General features: G+C 31.0%; 2 long non-coding RNA genes across 2 annotated transcripts; both read left to right on the top strand.

Moving 5' to 3' along the window:
• The first annotated feature begins 1,931 nt into the window (after positions 1-1,931).
• On the top strand, positions 1,932-2,226 carry LOC121204601 (uncharacterized). Its single transcript, XR_005899739.1, has 2 exons — positions 1,932-2,030; positions 2,110-2,226. It is a non-coding gene; the product is annotated as an uncharacterized lncRNA (long non-coding RNA).
• Positions 2,227-6,164: 3,938 nt separating this feature from the next.
• LOC121204600 (uncharacterized) lies at positions 6,165-8,602 on the top strand. The gene is made up of 2 exons (XR_005899738.1): positions 6,165-6,417; positions 8,035-8,602. It is a non-coding gene; the product is annotated as an uncharacterized lncRNA (long non-coding RNA).
• The last annotated feature ends 9,544 nt before the right edge of the window (positions 8,603-18,146 follow it).

Below are 18,146 nucleotides of genomic sequence, written 5' to 3'. Positions count from 1 at the left end.
GACGATTAATCTCGGGTTATCCTTATAGTGGTTACAGTCAGTATGTTAGTGAAGATGACATGGAAGGTATGATGCGGGATGCATTTAATATGCGGAGTGAAGGTTTCCAATCATTTCCACCAAACTATGTTGCATCCGATGATTATAATATCGGTAGGAATACTTTTATGGAAACGAGAAAAAGTGTACCGGATGAACAACCGAATGAAGAAGCGGCGAAGTTCTACACGTTACTTGGTGATATGAATGAATAACTTTATGAGGGATCAAAATTTTCAAAAATGCCATTCTGTATTCGTCTTTTCCACTTAAAATGTTTGGGAGGGTGGACCGGAAACTCTTTGACAATGCTATTAGAGCTTTTGAGAGAAATGTTCCCGTTTGCAAAAATCCCTCAATCATGTAAAGACATGAAGAAAGTGATAAAAAATTTGGGCCTTGGGTACAACAAAATTCATAGTTGCCCAAATGGTTGCATGTTGTATTAGGGTGATCGGAGAAATCAACAGTCTTGTCATGTTTGCGGTAAATCTCGTTGGATGAATAGAGATGCAGAAGATGTTAATGAGGATGAATATGGGCCACAGTCAATAAGGAAGTCGAACAAGATTTTGCGATATTTCCCGCTAATCCCAAGGCTTCAAAGGCTATTTATGTCGTCAAAGACAGCCGAGTTTATAACGTGGCATCATGATCAACGAATGGATGATGGATTATTAAGGCATCCTGCAGATTCTTTAGTATGGAAATCACTTGACAATAAATTTCCAAGCTTTGCAAGTGATCCTCGGAGTGTAAGGCTCGGGTTAGCATCTGACGGATTTAATCCTTTTAAAATCATGAGCACCTCGTACAGTACTTGGCCTGTGGTCCTTGTTCCTTATAATTTGCCTCCATGGCTCTGCATGAAGCAATTTTCTTTGATATTATCTATGATTATCCCCAGAGAGAAAGGCCCCGAAGTAATCCTATCGAGGGAAATGTGGAGTAATACGGACTTCTAACCGACATTATTGAGTTGGATTACTATGGAAAATAGAAAGTTGTATTATTTCGATGTGATTGAGCTGATGCTAATACTGCTCGCGGAATTAAAAATGATCAGTTTGGTTTTACAATGGTGAATTTCTCTCGATTAATTCACACTGGAGAACATTTGATAGACGAGCCGTATGTATTTTCTTCTCAAGTTAAACAAGTTTTTTACTCGAAAGATCCAATTGATGAGGGTTGGTGCGTTGTACTCTGAAACACCCCTAGAGACTTGTTTGACATGGGGAATGGAAATAGAGATGATATCGTTGAAAGATCAGAAACTTTGCCTTTTCCAGAACAAAACTTAAATGAAAATATCCCTAGTACTAGTACACAATTTCAATGGGTTCGTCAGGATGTGGACGAAGATATTTACGATTTATGATGTAGTAAGATTTTATGATTTTTTTTATATGTAATGTTATAATTTTAACATTGGTCATGTTATATAATTTAACTATTTTATATTTACTATTGTTGTTATTTCTTACTAAAATTTTAACTATTTATGTGTTGCAGGAAAAATGCCTAGAAGAAGATTAAGAGATCTTAGTATTGTACAAAATACTACAAATTCAAAAGAAGTAAGTACTGAATAACAGACAGTTGTTGGATCTTCAAGCGTGCCGGAGACATTTGACGAGTCTGTAGAATTTTAAAGTAATGTTAAGTTTATTTTACAAATTGTATTAAATTTTATTACTGATTTATTTTTTAATTTCAATATAGTAATAATATATTATTTTTCAACTGAAAATGGTGGGACGCACAGAGGTCGAGGACGTACGCTCCTAGTAGATTTATATAACTTAAATTTTGTCGAGCGTGTCAAAGTAACTAGAAACAGCCATGGTCAGCCTGTTGGACAAAAAGCTCGACTTTTAGCAGGCTATTTGGGCATTATAGCACAAAATGCCAATATGTTGCCCATCAACTACGAATCATGGCATAACATGCCTGATAGCAATAAAAATCAAGCTCTCTCTAATATTAAGGTAACAAAACGTTAATGTAATTTATAATACTTTGGTTTAAGTTTCATTTATATTTACTTCCTAAACTTGTGTTTTTTAGGAGAGGTTTGATTTAGAGGTCTCTGATGCCTATATCAAGAAGGCATTGGGTAAAAAATGGAGAGACCATAAAAGCATTTTGAAAAAAGAATATTTTAAAAAACCCATAAGCCTCGAAGAAAAATTGCAAAATGTCCCACCGGGAATGCTGAGGTACCAATGGGAAAATGCGGTTCGATTTTGGAATTCGAAGAAAGGAGAGGTATTATGTACTTGCAAACTCTTATAAATTTTTTGGTTTATAGTATTTACTATATACGTAATAATAATTTCATTATGTAGGACCGTGAACGAGTTGGAACAAGCAGCAGGCAAAAACAAAAATTTACGCACACGGCAGGGTCGAGAAGTTTTACTTGTGTAGCTCAGGCCGCGGTACTATGGAGTTATTAATTCTATCAAGTATTAATGACTTTTTACTATTAAATAATATTGTTACTACTATATTGTAGGAAGCCTCGTCTGGTCAAAAAGTTGGACGCCTTCAGCTTTTTGACATTACACACAGGAAAAAAGATGGAACTCTGATGACATTTGAAGCTGCAGAAATTATGGTATATTTACTTAATAAAATTTGATTCATTATAAATATTTATAATATTTAATTATAATGTTTTAATTCGTCATTTTTATTAGTTTAATTTAAATAATGTTATGTTGTATTCCTTTTTATTTGTATATTTCGTTTCTAACTCTTTGACTGATTTATTAGGAGAAACTAAAAGATAAGAAGGCAGAGTATGAAGCGACTGCTTCGACTGATAGTTTTGTTAATTTTGAGGATATTGATAACATAATTATTAATGGAGTTTTGGGTCTTGAAAGGTATGGTCAGGTTAGATTTCAAGGATCTGGTGTTAACCCGACCCAATATTTTGGATCCACATCGCACCAATACATGCCTTCCGGGAGTCAAAGTCAAACTGAAGTTCAGAGGCTAAAAGATCAGATAGTTCAGATACAAGCTGCCACAGATGAGCAAATTTCTCAACTTAGAGCGGAGGCAGCAGCGCGGGAGGCAGAGGCAGCAGCGAGGGAGGCAGAGCAGAACAGAAAATACAATGAACTCCAGCTACAGCTTCAGTCTATGATGACTATGTTCCAGCAATTTCAAAATCTGCCATCTTAGACATTTGTTTTCTTATAACTTTTAACATTATTGTAAGAATATTTTGAATATTCATTTACAATTTATATAATATATTTTTCGTATAATTTTGTATTATTTAAATTTGCGGGTTTTGGTTGGATTTCATGGTATATTTGCTGTTTTTGGTTGAATTTCTTGCAGGAGGGTTGGATATAGGTGCAAAAATACATATTGCAAAACTGGGCAAATTAGTGGCGTTTTTTTCAAACAAACGCCGCTAATTTTAGCGGCCTTATATATAGCGACGTTTTTTGAGTATTAGCGGCGCTTAAAAACACCACTAAAGGCAAAAAAAAACGCCGCTAAAAGTCTGCTTTCAGTGATTTAAAAATGAAACTGGTCTGCACTTTATGTGCATGAATAAACGTGGAGTAATATTTTCTGTTAATGGTAGCCACTTAAGTATAACTCAAGTGGCGGTAAGAATGATGTCCCAATAGATATTGTTATCTTGTTATGCAGTTTAGTAGTTTTAATTACTATAATTAAGTCAAAATTATAAATGTCACTTCATATGTAATATATATTTATATTAATAAAGTAGCATTATAGCTGGAATAACTTTTTCTGGTCTTGCTATGGTAGTTTCTATCATCAATGATCTTAATATTAATGTACTCATTATATAAAGTGATCTCAAGTCAAGCTGATATATAGCAAGAATAGAATGGCCACAAAAAAGGATAATTATCTAATTATTGTAGCTAAAATAGCCGAGGCTTAAAACAAATCGCTGCATAGTAACTATATTTCCAGAAGAGGTGTTTTAAGGTAACATAAATTAATAATAATAATCCTTGTGTTTTAAAAATCGAAATTCCAAGTTTCCTTTTTCTCCTAAGGCTTCTCAGGGCATAGAATTAAAGTTGTAGGATCTGAATGTTAAGAAGGGAGACTACATTGAGCAAACTGTTGTTAGTTTCTTGATACATAATGCAAATATTAGTGAACAGGATTAATTCAGGATGCATGTCTCTCCCAAATAAATTTTATGTAATTCATGACGTGTACGAGTACAAGATTCATGTTAACAGGACAGGCAACATTGAATCCATTATAGCAGTAAAATTTATTTTAAGATAATTTTCATACATATATAGTACGTGCATGGTAGAGAAATTTACTATTTACTACAGATTTTTAAAAGTTGAATTAATATTATACCGTCAAACCTCTTTATAGCAATTTAATTTGATTATTAAAATTCTTGATGTTATAGAAAAATTTTTCTTTTAAGAAAAAAGAAAATTAAACTATAAGAATATTCGAGACATCTATAATAATATTTGATAGATTTTTTTTATTTTAAATTAAAAAGCTATAATATTTTAGTAATATTAATTTTAAGATTTAGATTGTATGTTTAATAAAATTTCCAAATGTAGTTTTATTTATTAAATATTCTTTTTTTAATAAAATATGATTTATATATTCTTATATAAAATTTAAATTTTTTATTAAAGTAATATATTAACAAAAATTTATTATTTCTATTCTTTTAGGAATAAAATTAATTTTACTAAAAGTCAAGACAAGAGACTAGTGTAGAGAATTGATTTAATTAAGAATGTACTTCATACTTTTTTATTATTGTTTATAGATTAAAAGTTATTATAGACGGTTTAAATAAATCATAAAAAATAATTTTACAACATAATAAAATGTTATTATAGAAAAAACTAACTATAATAAAAATAAATCATAATTTATAGGACTTATTAGAAATATGGATGTAATTAAACATGGTAAAAAGTCAATAGACATGCTAAATTAAGTGGTCAATAAATCATGCATCACTATCTAAATATATACATGGGAGTTGGAAAGCAGGGAGAAAAATTGCATAGCATGTTTTGTTATGTCAAATTGTCAACCGGCGTGCAATACTTGATATGATATCTCATACGTAACCATGTGGCATCATGGAGCCGGATGCGCATGCTCTTATGTATCTTCCGCTACAAGCCTAACTAACCTTTTTTTAGTAACTAAAAGCAAGCCGTAACAATGAGCAATATCGCCCTACCTTTTCCTCTATCAACCTAATTGCCTAAACAAAAGCATGGTGAGCTACTCTTTTTTTATTTTTATTTTTATCGGCCAAGAAATATTTCAAGAAATTCGTTGGAATCAACTCTTTCAAAAACAACAGGATTACAACAATATTACTACTATACATTTAAATACAAAAGCCACCTCACAACAAGAATAAAAGAAAATCTATCCAATTCACCATGAGGCATATAAAAAAAAATCTTAATATACCTACTTCCCCCATGCATTCGCCATACCAGAAATGAAGAAGGTACCAGAAACCTTTCTTTTCTATACCATCAGCGATTTGATAAAAAATAAAAAATAAAGCAAATAACACATATAGAATCGACCATCAGGTCTTACAATAAGACAAAACAAGGAAACCAAAATAATCGACCTCACAATCCAAAACCCAACACCATAGCAAAAGGAATTAAAACAGAAGACCATAACATTTCGAAACCATACCATCGTTGGAAATTTTGAAATATTTCAAAACAATCAAATATCACATTTTTAATAAAAATTTTGAAACCTTAGTTTATATGTTAATATGATTTATTATGATAAAAGGAATTAAGTTAAGAAGGTGGACTCGTGTATTGGGCTTAAAAGGCTAATGTAATGTATACCTGAGCCCATTTTCTTTTGGAACTTCTTTTTTATTGGATTTTTTAAGAGTCCAAGAAAAGTAAATTTCTTAACTAGTAACATATATTTAGCTAAGCTAATTGAAACTTTTAGTCAAGTCTAGATTCATATAACCATTTTCAAACTATTTTTAACTAATTCAATAAATTACTTTTGTTATTTTTAGCCATTAAAACTCTTATAAATATAATGCATAATTACACTTTGGAATCACTCAATCTATGATTTGTTTTACCTTCTCTTTCAAACGCTTTCTACTTTCTCAAATCTTTCTTTTCTAGTTTTAGTTGGGCGCTTAATTGGTTTGTTCTTCGTTGTTCCTTGTTATCCTTTGGTTAATACAAGAGTTTGTTGAATCATGGGATACATTATAGGCATAACATCCATAAATATAGAGCCCAACACGCCTCAAGCTATTCAACTTGTATTCTTGGTTCCTTAAATTGATGAATATTTGCCAATAATCTTAAGGTATTTTGTATTTGGATGTTGTCTACATTGTCGATGCTCATGTTCGTTGTTGTTATTATTGTTGTGATGTTGCCTGTGTCATGTTTCCATTAAGGTACCATGTGTTTGCTTTTATTTTCGTCTTACTGCTCGTATCTCAATGATATTGATTTTCCTATTGTTCGAGATTCCTACACATCAATAACAAGTATAAAAAGGGTAAAATCTAAATATTTTTGAAAGACTAGAATTGATTTAAATTTTGAAAAAATAAAATATTGATCGCATGTAAAGTAGGTTATTACTATGATTAATTGTTTGAATGAAGTATGGATCCATGATTTTATGTTGTATGAATTTATTTATTATTGTCAAAATATTAGCAGACTTTAGATTGAAGTTTAATAAAGTGAAATTTTTAATATAGTAATAATATGAATCTACTCTAGACTTGATTAATTTTAATTTTACCTTTAATATGGGTTGAACCAAACCTTGAGGTTTATTAAAAAGAATTAAGGTTTTAATAATAAGATATTAATTTGCAACTACAATAAGAATTTCTTGTTTACTATGTTATCGTATCTGATTGAGTATGCAAGTTTAATTTATTTATTTTGAATGTATGATTATATGCGTGTGTGTGTATATATATATATGTGAGTGAAATTTATTTTTAAACATGATTTATGATGAATATATGGTTACAAGCCCAAAATAAAAAGAAGAAAAAAAAGGAAACTATTTTGAGTGATAAATCCATAGTTGGTTTGTAACATCCCGCCTGGCGTTCTTTGTTGGTGATATTTATGGGCGAATTGTTGGCTAAGTATAAGCTAGGGAAAGTTGATTTACACCTTATCAGCCGATGTTATGTTAAGTGTTGGTTGTTGCGCCATGATTGGTGAACTATTTGGCTAATTAAGTAGGTCTGTAATGACTTGGTTGAAGGATCGTCTTTTGGCAAAGTATAGGTTACATGTCTATATGTCTTGGCATGGTCGTTGTGGGGAACTCGCTAATCAATGGATTCTCTTGGTAAGTTTTGTGTGACAGATCCTTCTACTAGTATCTGTCAGAGAAGGATTGTTAGGTTTTGGGCCTAATAGTTTTTTGTATGAGCATGTAGGTATACTGTAAAGTTTTAGTTGGTTTCTTATAAAGATCTAATTAGAAATTAGAGTGTAATGGATATTTAAGGTGGAATTTGCCTAGAGTTATTATGTTGGCCACAATAGAGTGAGTCAACTTTGCATGGATAGCCACATGTAAGTTATTGTGAGATCTATGCAAGCTATAAATATCGGTGAAGCTATTATAGTAGGGCTTCTTCCTTTCTTTTCTTTTACCTTATTTTCACTATGGTAACTTGTCAAAGAAGGAGTTCTTCATTGAAGAAGAACCAACAAGTGTTCGAATATTAAGAAAAAGGTTGTGGAGTGTAATGAAATTCTTGTTGTAACCAACTTCGTTAAAGTTTTTATGAGTATCCAGTCTGTATTAACCCTCTTTGAGTTTCCTCCTAGTTGGTATCTTGCTAAATTATGGTTGTCATAGTTAAGAATTCAGATGAAATTGTCATTTCGAAATATTGTAAGTTGTTGCATGTAATCATCTGCATGTGCATGTTAATGACAGGAAACATACACGACTTCCTTGGCATGTAAACTCAGTATATAGATACAATGGACCACTGGTAGGGAATGTTTGTTGCTAACTAGAATGGCGGATGTGATGGACCACTAGTAGGGCATGCTAGCTGTAACAGGCCCAATTTGCCCCGACCTATACAGAAACAAAAAAAACCAAAAATAAAACAAAATAATTAAATCAGTCTAGATTACAACCCAAATTTCTAATGCCCGAATATGGCCCAAAACAAAATTAGCCTTAACCCAAACTAAACCCTAAAACAAAAATAAACAAAAACAAAACCTTAGCTGTTGGCTAGCCACCGCCACTCCCATGCGTTGCCCTCACCACGTACATCCTTCGTACCCCCCGTACACCTCCACGTCACCATCCGTACCTGCAAAAAGGGACAATAGCAAAACAACAAGCAAAAACGAGCAAAAAATTTTGTATTTTTCTTTTCTTTATTTTCTTTCTGCTGTAAAAGCCAAAGAGGATTGATGTAAATTTTTTACACGTACACACGAATATGCAAATATCAATCCAAAAATAGATTAGGTATTTTCATTTTTCATAGTCTATTTATTTTGAATATTGTGTACATATAGATATAGATATAAAACCAATTTTTTTTACCTTTTTTTCGATGATCGGGGAAGACGAAACCGAAAGGTTTCTTCGATTTATTTCTCTTTTTTGTGATGTTTTTTAGTGTTTTGATCCCAGATCTGGGCTCGATGCGTCGAAGCGCCCAAAGGGGTGGTTTTTGGTGAACTCCGGTCATCATGGACGGTGCCGCCGTTGCCGACGACCAACGGTCGCCACGGTGGTCCGATGATCGGGATTCGGTCGGACACTCAAGTTTTGGGAAAAAGGGAGAGAGAGTTTTTTATTATTATTATTATTATTTTTGGTTTTGAATGTTAAAATGATTTTTTTTGTAAAATTTTTACTTTTATAAACATACAAAACGGCGTCGTTTCGGTGCCACTGCACGTTGGCCAAAACAGCGTCGTTTCATCCCTTAAACCTGTGCCTTGACCCAAACCGCCCAAGGGATCCACGCGTTTTCAAACTTTTGGATTATTTACTCTTCAACCCTTCCGCTTTTTTAGATCTTTCAATTCGGTCCCATTTTGTTTTGTTTTTATTTTTAAATTTACCCTATAATTTTATTTTTGTGCCATTTTAGTCCTAGGATAAAAATTTGCGCATAGGAGAGCCAGAGATATTTTCCCTTTTCCCCCTCAATACTTTCGGCGCGTTGCAATTTGGCCCATTTTGTTTTTTTCTTTTAATTTAGCCAGATGATTTCATAATTATTTTATTTTTCGTCCCTTAAGAAATGAAGCGCATAAGAACTTCGGGAATAATTTCCCATTCGATCCCTTGTTGTTTTTCATCTGTTCTTTTTTATCCTTATTTGTGTTTTATCAATTTTTGCATTTTATAATTTGTACCCCATATTTGATTCTGATTGCAATTTAATCCTCAACCCTTTATAACTTCAATTTCTTTTTTTTTTGTGTTTTAAAATTTTTTTTATTAAATATTTAATTTAATATTTAATTTATTTATTTATTTTTTAACCCTTTTATGATTAAAATCCATTTATTTATCTTCTTTTTACTTATATATATTATTTATTATTACTATCATTATTATTTTATCCATTATTATTTACTTACACATGTTTTATTACAAATTGTGACTCTAATTTTATTTATATTCTACTTTGATGATTTATTTTCAATATTTTTACAAACCATTTCCTTATATTTATTTATGTACTTATTTGTTTGTTTCGTTGCTTTATTTATATTTATTAGCATCTTCCTTTTAGTGTACTGTTTTGTCATTATTGTTGTTATTGTTATTATTTATTTTGTTTATTTCGTTCGCCTTTGTGTTTATTTATTTTAATTGTTTATTATTTTAATGTATTACAAAGTTTAGATTTTATTATTATTATTATTATTCTATGTTAGTTATCCTTTTATTAGATTGTACATACTAGCATTTAAGTAGCATACATATTATGTGATTATCGAGACTCGTTTTTTATTAGCATATTCATATTGTCGTTATTCATCAACGTAACCTTTTTTATTCATACATTGTTTTAATATTGCATTAATTTTCCCCAAATTCAAAAAAGGAAAACTTTTAAAAATAGGCAATATTTCGCATTTTGGAGATTCGAGAATCGTACCCTAACTTACAGGGTTTCGATTTTCTCGTTAAACCTAAATAGCTAAATATCCTTTCAAATTTCAAAATACATGAATTTTGAATAAAAATAAAGGCAATATTCTGCGTTTAGAAACTCGAGAAGATCGTGCCCTAACTTACGGGGTTTCGATCTTTCTCGTTGGATCTGAACAACTGAATATCCTTTTAAAAAACCAAAGTACAAATTTTAAGATAAAACAATTAAAAGGCAAGCTTATTTTTAAGGGTTCAAATGTCATGTTCTAACTTACGGGATGTGACATTTTGACATCTCGAGACAAGAGGGCCTTTAATGCTCATTTCAATTTATTCAAGCATTTCTTTTTAATCAACATTAATAAAAAAATGGATCGTATTTTAAATTCTTTTCGAGTTTTCAAATTTCGACATTTAGACATTAATTAATCAATTAGGTACCAATTTTGGGTGTCACGAGAGTTCTAATCCTTCCTCGTACGTAACCGACTCCCGAACCCATTTTCTCGAATTTCGTAGACCAAAATTGTTGTTTTAGTAAATCAAAACATTTTATTAAAACGATCAAATTACGAGGTGATCCGATCCCACATCATAAAAAAGGATTGGTGGCGACTCCCATTTTTCTTTTTCTTTTTAATAAAAAGTTGGTCATTTTTTTAAAAAAAAGAGATGGTTTCGACACTAGTTGCCAACCAAATGGGAGAATAAGATGAGCCATTGGTAGGGCCTTTTAATTTCTAACCAGATTGGTGTGAGTGTTGGGTTCTTGGTAGGGCATGTTAGTAGCTAACTAGCTTGGCGATATGGGTGTTGCCATTGGTAGGATATGTCAAGTTTAGCAATTGTGAATTTGAGAATTATGTCAGTTGAAGGTATCTGCATCAATCTGAGTAAGATTACTGCTATTTTAGATTCGAAGTCACCTAAGAATGTTAGTAAAATAAATAGTTTCCTAGGTCTGGCCAATTACTATAGTAGATTTGTGAAGGGATTTTTGATAGTTGCTTTCCCGTTGACAAAACTGTTAGTGATGGGACTAAACTAAATTTCTTGGAAATTTTGAATTAATTGCAAACATATGCAGTAGCATTTTTCAACAATCACCAAAGCTTCAAAGAATGGACACTCCCTCTTTGAGTGAAGGAACTAAACTAAATTACTAGTTCCATAGTTTTCAACAGTCACCATTGCGTCAGAGAATTAATAAGTCATTTGCAATTACTCTGTAACAACCCGATTTTGGGTCTAGTCGGAATAGTGGTTTTGGGACCACAAATTCAACATAGAAAGATTTATTTTTATTATATTCTTATGGTCTACGATTTTATAGAATTGTTTTGTGAAAATTTCGTTTGAAAATTTTATCGATTGGGCACTCAATTTAGTTAAAAGGACTAAATTGCAATAGGTGCAAAATGTGTGTTCTAGAAGCTAGAGGTGTCTAATTGCTATGAAACTTTAAATTGAATGTCCTTAGATGGTAATTTAGACCATTTTTTAAGTTAGTGGACAAAAATGGACATGAAGTAAGAGAATTTTTAAGTTTTAAGTGAAGGGCAGTTTGGTCATTTAGTAAATAAAGACAAAAATAACTAATAAAAAGATGTCATCTTCTTCAATTTCATCCTTTTATCCCAAATTTGAAGAGTCACCATAGCTAGAGTTTTGGCCAAATCTTCGAAGCTCGATTGTAAGTCCGTTCTAGCCCCGTTTTTAATGATTTTCATGTTTTTGAGATTCTTGTAACCTAATCTAGCTTTTCCAAGGACTATTTTGAAGTATTGTCAAAGCTTAAAATTTTACCCATGTTAGATATGTGTGTATGTTGATGCCTAATGATAGAAAATGTATGTTAGTTGTTTGATAAACAACTTTTGCTAAGTGATTTTCGGTAAAAATGTAAAAAATGACTTATTTGTAAAAGTTATAAAATAAGTAATAAAAGTGTGATTAAGTGGAAAATGTGGGCTAGTATGATTACGGAAATGGTTCGTCTAGGCTTGAGTTTTGAAGAAATTGAATACATTTTATTTTACGAGCCTTTATAAAAATGTGAAACATTAGGGGCAAAAATGTAATTTTTCCATAATATGATTTTTGGGCTAAATTGAATAATGTGAGTATTAAATGAGTTGAATTTGTTATTATAGATCAAGAAAAACGAGGTCCAGACCTAGATCGAGCGAAAAATAAAGTGTTTGATGATTAGGTCCAATTCTACTATTTTGTATCGAGGTAAGTTCGAATGTAAATAATGCATTGTTATAATTATATTTTAAATGCTTTAATATTATATGAATTGTGATTGACTCTTTGGACGTACTCGACAAAGTTTCGACAAGCAAGAATTCCTGATTGAGCCTTAGGAATAGAATAGGATACGAGTGACATGTCACTAAGAACCTATGTGTTTATGTGATCCAGGTGCTGGTCTCGTACGTCCTACCAGTGGCTGGGTAGTCTGGCATGAAATGCAGATACCTGACAACTTGTGTGAGTAGCACTGTGTAGCTACGTCCTAACTAACCCCTTGTGTGAGCAAGCCCGAGAATAGCTCGAAATCGAGCCCATATGTATTATGAGATATGAGGTAGCTTCAGCTACATATATGGCACTTGTGTGCAAAATTTTCAAGTATCTGTTAATATTCCGAGTGTTCAACGGGAATGTCAAAGTTGTGAAAGACTATGGTTATGTTGCGAGTTGGTACAGGTATGTACATAAAACTCATACGTAATGAGCTTAATATGTGATGAACCCTTGGTAAGGTTGTGATTGAGTAAGTTATAACTATAAGATTTTAATAACATTTATGCAAATTTTCATCATGTTATTTGTATGTTAAATGTGTGGCTATGATGCTTATTATTTGCATAGGAACTTATTAAGCTATATAGCTTACTTCCCTTCCTTTCCCTTGTCTTATAGTGTCACCAAGCTAGTTCAGGAATCAAAAACCGTCGGAGATCCACTCACACTATCAACAATTATTTTGGTACCCATGATTTCAACATTTTGAATTATGGCATGTATAGGTGACTTGGTCATTTTGTTACATGTCATAATTAATTGGCCAAATGTGTTGGCTTATATTGGTTGAAAGCTCATTTTGTATAAAGCCATTTAAAACTGGCTACTATTGGTATAAGCAATTTACATGATGATGCCTTTCATGGATGTGGGAATTTACAAGATTTGAGTTGATAAGTATGTGATGTTTGTGTATGATAAATGGTAGCATGTGAATAATATGTTGATGTCTTGGTTGTGGTTGATTTGATTGTATGTAAATGCTTGAATTGGTGTTATGTTATGTTATGTAGGTGTGCGCATTAAAGGGTGGCAAAAAGGCTTAGTAAATAACCTCATTTTTATCCACACGAGCGTGTGTCTAGGCCGCATGTGGCACACGGCTTGCCCCATTGGCATGTGTTTAGGTTGTGTGTCCCCTGCACCTTAATTTTGAGAAACAAAATGCTCAGAATTGAGCACACAGACAGAGACAAGGCATGTGTCTCAGCCATGTGGATGACACGGTCTCAAACACGGGCGTATGCCGTGGCCGAGTGAAGTCTGCACCTATTTAATAAAAAATCATAAATTTTAAATCGACCACACGGCCTAGCACACGAGCGTGTGACTTGGTCGTGTGTCTTCAATTTGTTCTTAGGTGACAAACAGAGAGTTACACAGGTTTGGGACACAGGGTGTGTGTAACACCCCCTAACCCTTATCCGTCCCCGGAACAGGAATACGGAGCATTACTAGTCAATACAGTTCAATCACTTTAAATCACATTCAAACCTACTCAAAACATGTCAAGTTAGACATTTTTCATGCCTATATGATGAATCTTTTTAAGTATTTCACATACATTATCAAATAGATCAAATTTCTTACCAAATAAGCCAATTCCTACCATATACTATTATCAAATCTAAATTTATTTATTTCATCCTTACTTTGACAATCTAAAATGACACACATTTACATTTTAGGTACATGCCATTACCAATAATTAATATACTTCATTACAATGAGTTGGGGATCGACCTGAGATGCTGATTCAACGGTCTGACTTTAACCTATCCTACGCACGAAAACAAACTGTACGCTGAGTATGAACTCAGTGGTATTTCTATAATCTGAACACTTAATAATATAAAATACATTTAAAAATCATATGACAATCACAATTATATATTTGTTCACTATAAAGATAAATCATTTATAACTCACTCAATTTTTCTCATCTACTAACCCGATTAGCTTTCCAAAATAAATTCACAAATCATTTGAACAATAATATTTTCCATTCATACATAAGTTCAGAGATACATAATTCATATGGCTCACTCATACTTCAGTTCACTGTTCAATATCAATAAATAATATTTAACTATTCACTTCTCAATCAATATTCTGTACTTATCCATTTCAATAACAGTCAGTATTTTTTAGTAACAATCAATTGATCTTTATTATTCAGTAACAATCAATCATTAGAGAAATCAGTCATTCAGTACCTTTATTTACCCCTATTAACATGACTCGGACATTAACGGATGCATGGATCCAACCTACACACCAGTACGTCACTCAGTGCCTCATCGGCTTTGCCGAAGTAAATAGTAACAATACGGTACTCAGTACCTCATCGGATTAAACCAATGTAACAGAAGCAGTACGACACACATAGTGCCTCATTAACTCGAAGTTGAAATAACAGTACGACACTTATAGTGCCTCATCGACTCAAAGTCGAAGTATCCCTAAACACTTCCAATCCTATGGCATGCCAACTATATCTGACTTAGCTCGATACAGTTAATAGGGTATTCAATTCAATTTCAATTTTTATAATCAATACACATTTTAATTAATCACATAAATTCATAATTCAATACAATTCAATTTATTTTTCAATAACAAATATTCCAAATTCCACATTAATCACATATTCATATTTATTTCATCACATTCCCAATCAATTTAATTTTCAATATAACATACATTTAATATTCAATTTCCACATCAATCACATATATCCATATAAATTCAATAAATTTATCACATACCAAATCAATCCATTTCAATTGTAAAACACAATACAAATAATTCTCACATTAATTACTTACCATAACATTTAATCAAAATACAACAATTAATAATTAAATTCACTTTTCAATTTCAACCAATGTTCAATCCAATTCAAATAATCATTTCAATGTACTTGCCATACATATTAAATAATAATTTCAACAATTAAATATTAAGTTCGGATTATAGAAATATAAACCGTAATTTTCGAGCTAACCCTCGTTGATTTGGCCTTTTCCTTCCTTAGCCAAGGTTTTCCGAAACAACGTTAGCTACGAAAATTAAAACAATTTTTATAATCATTAATACAATTAATTTATATTGAATAATTGAATTTCTATTCAATTTCTATCTTATTTTCAATTTGATCCTAACTAAGTTCACTTACTTTTCTAACTCAATTCATATTTTATTTCTACTCAATTTCTTATCATATTCAACATAAATATCCAATGTTAATGATAAAACCCTAATTTCAAATTTCTTTCAATTTAGTCCTTCAAACACAAAATTTATAGCTTACTTTACAATTTAATCCTTTAATCAATTCTAAATAAGAACTCTATCAATTTAATCTCTAATTCAATCATTTGTTCAACATGAACTATACTAAAAAACCAAAGAACTTCCAAAATCTCAACTTAATCTCTACAAAACTTTGTTCTAAAACTTCTAAAACATCAAAATTAAAAGAAAATAATTTAATTGACTTACCAAATTAAACTCCAAGCTTTAAAATCTTAGTTTTTCTTTTTCTTTTTCTTTTTCTTTACTTCTTTCCTTTCTCCCTATTTCGAAAGCTTCTGTTTCTTTTCTCCTTTTGTTTCTTTTGTTATCTTACTTTATTTCATATATATATTAGTTAATAATATTAATAATAATACATTATAATAATATAATATACTAATATTTAATTCATAAATATCTTTTACTTAAATTATAAGAAAATATTTTATTTTATTACAAATGTATTTATATATATTATACACATGGACCATTAATCATTATACAATTGTCTTCATTTTAATAATTTAATATAAAACTATAATAATTGTAATAAATATCTATTTAATAACAAATACATTTATCACAATTGTACATATAAATATTTTTACATTTGTATATTATCATTACCATCCATTTGTCTTTCTTTTATTTATTTATCATAAAAAATCTTATAATATAATTATTTAATTAATAAATATCTTTTAACTTAAATTTTAAGTAAATAAATAATTATAATACAAGTGTATATATATACATTATTACACTTGTACCATCTTATCACCATACACTTGACTTAATTTATTTTATTTCATAATGTAATAATATTAATAATAATATTTAAATAGAAAACCATAATAATAATTATTAATAATAATTATAACTGTTGCAGGCCAATTTTGGCCTACCACAAATTAAACCCATTTACAACAAAAAAACCAAAAAAAACAAATCAAGAAACCCTGGCCACCTAGCCACCTTCCCACTTGCGCCGCAACCACCCTCTGACACCACGCCGCCGACGTCAGCCCATTTGCACCGGCCACCAACTCTGTAGCACCACTCAATCGCTCCTGCAAGAGAAACACGCGAAAAGACAAAAATAATAAACTAATACTTGTAAATGGTTATAAAAGCCAAATCGAAATTCTTTGTAAGGGGTTCGGCAAGTTTTAATACATACACTATATTTTCAAACACAAAAACAGTGAATCGAACAACACCCAAAAAAAAAATCGAACATCTAAGGTGATTACATTTCTTTTACATATTTCATTTTTATATTTTAGAATATGTTTTCTTTATTTTCAAAAATATTTTCATAATAAATATTTAAATAAAAAGGGAAATATATTTTTAAAAGAAAAAAGGAAAAAAATTACCCTTTTTTGGATTTTCGGCCACCGTACAGCGGAGAATAGCGATGGCACGTCGTCGGAAGTCTGGCCGAAGCATGGCCTGAAATCGCCCAGGCCATAGAAAGAGGAGAGCTTTCCCTCCCTTTTTTAAAAGAAGCAGCAAAAAGAAAAAAAGAGAGTCAAATTTTTACTTTTATAATGGGTCAAAACGACGCCGTTTTGAGCCTTAACCCCCATGGCCAAAATGACGTCGTTTCACCCTTTAACCTTTATACCCGATCCGTCTGTCCCGAACCCGCCTCAGGATCTGCGTGTTTTTTTATCAAATGGGTTATTTACCCTGTTGGTCCTTCCGCCTTTTTCTATTTTTTCAATCATGTTTATTTTGATTTTTAATTCGACCTTGAAATTTGTTACACTTTTCAATTGAGTCACCCACCCTGTTGCGCGTTTTAGCTGAAGGAGTTTATTGCACTTTTGGTCCCTCTAGGTCATGTGCGCGTTGCAATTTGGCCCTGTTTCCTATTTTATTGCTAATTTCACCCCAAGAATTCTGTTTTGGTGTCAATTTCGTCCTTTTTTTGTCGTTTTTGTTCTTAAATATTATTTGTAATATTAATTTTTCTATAATTATTATATTATTATTATTTATTATTTTATTTTTTATATATATTATTCATACTATCATTATTATATTATTTTTACCACTATTACATTTATTATATTAGTATTATTATTACTATCATTATCATTATTAGTATTATTGTGTGTTTTCATTATATATATGGTTTTTATATTTATAGTATTATTTTAATATTGTGTTTACTATATATATTTACCATTTTTACTATTATTACCTATTTTTTTATTTTTAATATTATTAAGTTATTTTTGTTTTTTATATTCTTTTATTATTATTATCATCATTATTAACTTATATATATA

This window comes from Gossypium hirsutum, chromosome A08 (assembly GCF_007990345.1).
Source record: "Gossypium hirsutum isolate 1008001.06 chromosome A08, Gossypium_hirsutum_v2.1, whole genome shotgun sequence".
Taxonomy (NCBI): domain Eukaryota; kingdom Viridiplantae; phylum Streptophyta; class Magnoliopsida; order Malvales; family Malvaceae; genus Gossypium; species Gossypium hirsutum.
This window is presented reverse-complemented; position numbering and strand designations above follow the sequence as displayed.